Genomic DNA, 6,000 nt, shown 5'->3' with positions numbered 1-6,000 from the left:
AACTGTCCCAAGTAATCCCCAGCCACTCACAATTTTAATTTATTTACTCATTTTAGCACAGCAGGCAGCATCTGTAGACTGGCATTCGATCCTCAATCACTACCAACTATTTTATGTATATTATATAGATCAAACACCGTTAATTAAGAAGGTGCTACACTGTGTAAGATTATTGTTTATTTTGGTTTATTAATCATAAACTTACAAAGTCATCTGTTGAGTCCAGATGTTACAAGCAAAAATGATCAGCAATGTGACAAAATGAATAGAACCTATACTTTTGTGAAGTAACTTTCACATGACAGGCGACACAAAATAACTGTGTTGTGCGACAACTAGAGAATTGAGCAATCAGTGAACAGCTTCAATGCACATAGTCCACCAGGGTGAAACAGTGTCCAAAATTATGGATGAAAAAATAATACTTGCCATGGCAAAATACCAAGAGCTTTTACAACAGATCATCACAATTACAAAGATAAAGAGATGAAAGACAATATATGGGATTACATTTTGAAGACTCTGGATAAACCTGGTATGAATGATGTATTGCCATATATTGAAATATTGTCAGAGAAGATACTCATCATTTTTACATCATGCTGATGAATATGTACCAGTCTTGAGCCTAGTTTTGTCAATAGCAATTTTTATAGTTTTATAGATCTGGCAGTTCTCAAATCTGTCGCATCGTGTCTGTATCACTTCAGGTGTCACTGCGAGAGTGTCCCCAAATAAAAAGAAAAATGCGTCTGCGTGTCGCGGCCTTTAGGCACGTGTGCAAGGTGCTATCAGTGTGTAAATTTTAATTGTTTAAAGTACATTCATAAATACTGTACATGAAGGCTTGCAATTAACCTGTCACAGGAAAGTGACCGTGTTCTGAAATCTTAAGTTACTTCAGTGTTCTTTTTGCAGAAACTGAGAACTGTTTCCAAATCTTCATACATAGTTATCTGGTTTAAACAAAAGTAAAAGCTAATAATTACCTATTGTGTTGTCCTGTGAATGATTAACTGTGCCGCTGTGTTCAAACCAGGTGAAAGGAGGTTATTGATCCCCACTGGAGAAGAAATCTGCTGTGAAGGGGCTGTAGTGGAGGTAGTTGTATATATGTCACACTGCACGTTTTCCCATATATCTGGAGAACCACATATCCTATTGTCATGCAACTTGGTGCTGTATCAACATTATTCAGAATATCTGATTATGAGGCTATATGGGAGTGACTGTCTGTCTGCATGTCCATATGTATGTCAGACTTTCATTTTTGCATGTGTCTGGAGAACTGCTTATCCTATTGTCATGCAACCTGGAATACCATTGTTTAGTTTAATTATATTCTGTACATACTGTTTGATATATTTCATGTTCATCAACTTACTGATTATGATATCATTTGGGATTTACAGGGGTGGTGGGGGTGTATGTTGCTGACATACGTTTTAGTGTAAGTTTTGGTTTTGGTTTTGCAGTTCAGACAGCTTCCCTCCACTCACACATTGCACCTCCCATTGCAAACTCATTACACAGTACACCATCACCCTTTCCTTTAGGTCTCTGAACTACACCAGGCTGGATCATTCAGTACTGTAGTTATTCCACAAATCAGGGTGGACGACTCATAAATAAGTGAGTGGGTCGTTGACAACCTTCCTAATGAGGGAAACAACCACACTACTGGAGAATTCTTATAACAAGTATAATGTATGGAAAAGAAACCTAAATTGAAGAACTGAATTACTGTCCTTATATCAAGTGCTGCACCATCTTAGCAACATGACTAAATTTGGAACAGCTTGATTTTCTGGGTTATTCTCTTGTTGCATTTGAATGAATACAAGACAGATTCCAAACGAGAGCTATGGTTAAATAAAATATTCACTCAGCAGCATTCACTGGCACTGGTACTAATCACTAAGGGTCTCTGATACTGACTGAATGGAAACACATGAGCAGTTCCATGATACATATAGAACACATTAGAGCTAGTTCTTGGTTCACCATGTAGTGTTGTGTAGTGACCTTTTCCCTCACAGATATATTCCTGAGCTAGGTCTGCTGTGGAATTGCCAGCTGTTCCCCAAGCTGATGGCCCAGCACCTTAGAAGGTCCTAAAATAAACCAAAGTCATTCTGTGATGTTCTCGTACCTTTATGTGCCTTTGCAGGAAGGTCCCTCGCCCTGAATGGTGCAACCTGGTATTTTGTCAGCTGTTTATTGTGATGACACATGGATTATGCAGAGGACATTTTGTCGTCTTGCCGATATCATCTCACTCAGAACAGAGCCAAACGCTAATATACTTGTGAGTGCTGTAGCTTTGTGTAAAAAAGAATTCAAAAGAACCAGGAGATAAAACAACTCCTTTTTTTTTTTAACTTTTTTTAATGTTGCTTGCAATTATTCTGAGTGGTTCTAAGTTCTATTGTGACTTTTTTTTTAAACTCCATCTGCTTCTATGCTAAGCTGGTGGAACCAGCAGAACTGATAGAACTCAACCACGATTACAGTAAAACCTTGATTATCCAAACCCTGGTTATCTGAACACCTCTGTTATCCAAACAGCCCCTTGGTAACCTGTCCTGTTGTGTGCTGTACTCTTCTGATCTGTTTTAATGTACTTTTCAGCCCTCAATCTCTAGCATTTCCAGAACTGTTCAATACCTGCATGTTATATTTGTACAGATAAAGTGGTTAAATATTCTTTCTGGAGATTTCTTGATTCTGAAAGTCAAATAAACTATTTCAAGTTTGTAATTTGATTAGCAAAACAGTATATGTTGTGCTGTATTTTCAGTGCCTTTTATTTTCCCAGAATGTAATAATGTTTTATTTGCTATCATATTTCTAACTAAATAAATAAAACAAAAATAATACCTGTCTACTCTTCTATTCTGAAGATTTGGGCATCTCAACTTGGATAATTTGGCAATAAATATAACAATTAGCAATTTGATATGAGTAGCTCTACAAAGTAAATCTCTTTGGATTTTTACATGTTCTTTTAATTGATTCATGCTTACACAAATTCCAAAGTGACAGTGATCCAATGAGAAGCAACACAAACAAGAAAAGGGAACATAACCTTTTAGATAACATAACCTTTGTAGCCTTTTATTTTCATTCCACATTACTATCTTGTTGGGCAAGCTTGCTGTGATCTTCAGAATCCAGGCAGGATACCCACAGCTCCTGTATAGTCAACACTATACTATACATTGGATGAGAGGAAACTGGAGGGAGGGAGTCAACCTGAGCTGTATCACAATATACCCCAATTCCAAGGGCTAGGTTGCACAGCAAGTCTGGCTGTACATACTTACCAAAGCACTACAGAGCTGGGGGAGTAAATTATTTTAGCTATTTGAAGCGATTTTCTTGTAAAAGCACTGTGACTAAGGAAATACTGAACATTAATATGTATGGAATTTGAAATACAAACTTACAACACTTTCCTGTGAGATAGCGGACACTTGGCATGTATGGAGGTCTGGGTTTCAATCTGCTGTAAGGGGAAGCTGGCCTGACTTTAGACGGTGTTAGTGTTGTTCAGTTTTGATGAGCACTACATTTATAGGTAAAAAAAAAAAAACCTGAGCCAGTTCTTTAATATTGTCTATTTCTTTACTTAATAAAAATACAGTAAAAAAATATAACCCATTAGTCCCACAAACAATGAATCCACCCAATAAATTCATAAAAATTTGATTTTTTTTTTTTTTTTTTTTTTTTTTTTTTGTTTTGCTTTCCAATAGTCCTGGTACAAAGGTAGTACATGTAACTGTACCTAACAACAGCATTCAAGCTAAATCACTCTTGGAGAAACGCTCGCCCCCTGCCAAAGAGGCAAAAAAAATAAAAATACATCATCAAAGCGTAGCAGTGGATACGGAGCAGCTCCTAGTACAGGGTACACAACCATTTTAAAATCACCACAAATGCATATGTTGAGATTCTTCTTCACTACTGGAACTATTGGTGTCGCCCATTCACACCAGTCCACCTTTGTCAAGATGTCAGACTCTTCTAGAAGCTTCAATTCAGGTTATGCTTTTGGACACCCACAGTGTACGGCAGAGGTCGTGTTTGTGAGGAATTCTGGAAGGACATCATCACCAAGCACAATGTTTGCCTTTAAATATTTTAAAGTGCCTAGTCTTCCTGAAAACAAGTCTGCTCACTGGTTTAGCATTGCACATCATTTTTCAGACAGCTTGTCAAATAGATTTTCATTTTGGGGGCTGTTGATAGGCTATTAAGACAGTTTTAGGGCTTTAGTTGTTTGCCAATCTAGCTGAATCCTTCTCAGAGTTATATTACTTACTTATCCTCTTCGTACCTTCTGGCAACGACAAGAGTTCTCCAACCCTGTCGGTCCTTGGCCTGGCTTTCTGCTGTGCCGCAGCTCAATGGAGTTGCTTGAGCTGTGCTTCCATTGTCCTTCTCCAAGTCACCTTTGGATGCCTTCTCTTTCTTTTGCCTTCAGGTGTCCAATGCAAGGATACCTTTGTGGTGTCACTGTCATTGCGAAAGACATGTTCAATCTCATCCATCTCCTTTTGGTAAGGATGGTCCTCATAGGTCTCATGCTTGGTTAGTTTGAGAAGGCTGTGGTTGGAGAGTGTCTGTGGCCAGAAGATGCACATGATTTTCACCACAGCTGGTGTGGAAACTGGCAAGTTTTTTTTTTTTTTTATTTAAAGTTATAGCCATATAGAATGCCCCAGCCAGAATATAATACGAGTCAATGGGGACTAACTCCTGATAATATAATTTAGATTATTAGGTAACATTTATCAGATATACAACTGATTTCCAGCCAACCAAACATCACTTTTGGAAACTATATCTAATTTTAGAAGGTTTACGTGCAAGTAAGTTGATGTCCAGTGTTGAGTGTTCTGACATATAGCACACAAAACACTGCAATGTGCATGTTTACAGCTTTCTTACGATTTCAGTTATTAACTTGTGCAGCATAGTGGATAGCATACATACTTATTGAAAATGAACGTTATTTGTTTTAAGACTTCTTTTGTGCATTTATAAGTGTTCGGTGGCTATCTCTAATCAAGGTGAGAGTGTATTTCTCACACTCTTTGTTATGTCAGGGTCTGTCATACAAAGGGTGCACGAGAAAGTACACTCGCAAACTGATTAGAGGTAGCCACAGAACACTTATAAATGTATTATAAGTCATTATATCTAAATAAAAAATAGATGAAAACCTGATTTAATCTGTTCTTATAGAACCTGTTGCATTTTAAAATGTTTTGTGATGGACATTCTGAGTGTGAGAGCTACACTCTCAGTGAAATTATAGTTGTATTTGCTGCTAGCAGGTTCCAGTGGAACATGACTTATACTGTATTTTATTTCTTATTTTGCCAGGTTATTGGAGAACTGATTAAATCAATTATACTTATTGTCTCAATTTTTGCTCAGTCCCTTTGAAGTTAAAATCGAAAAGGTTGGACGAACGTAATTGTCCAACCTTTAATTGCTCTTCCCTGCAAAGTAATTAATTTTGTCAGTCTTTCTAGTAAGGCAGGGGTTCTCCTTTGAAGTGATTTCAGTCAGACGTGACCCCCCCCCTACGATTGGCTTGCAACTGCTCTGTCATTTTTCTGTGACCCTTAATGGGGTCATCACCACACTTTGACAGCCTGAGGATAAGGGTCAATTTGAATGTGTGTGCTGGTGTACAGTTAAGACATGCATTGTGGAGGAAGTCCATTAATCATTAAGACTCCTTGCTGTGCGTAGGGCTTGAAATTACTTCCAGCTTCTGGCGATGCGCTCTCAGCCAGGTTTTAGAGGACAATGGACACTTTTTTTTTAAGCTTTTACGAAAATTGGGGTTGTTATCCTTTGACATAAAACCTACATCCATATCTTGATATGTCATGTCCCCATCAGAATGCATTAGTAGTAACTACACTTATAACTTTGCTGTGTATGTCTTGCACTTAGAATATCAATGACAATGGCAGAATA

Source organism: Polyodon spathula, chromosome 15, assembly GCF_017654505.1.
Source record: "Polyodon spathula isolate WHYD16114869_AA chromosome 15, ASM1765450v1, whole genome shotgun sequence".
NCBI lineage: Eukaryota > Metazoa > Chordata > Actinopteri > Acipenseriformes > Polyodontidae > Polyodon > Polyodon spathula.
The sequence above is the reverse complement of the archived record's forward strand: the minus strand, read 5'-3'. Positions refer to the sequence as shown.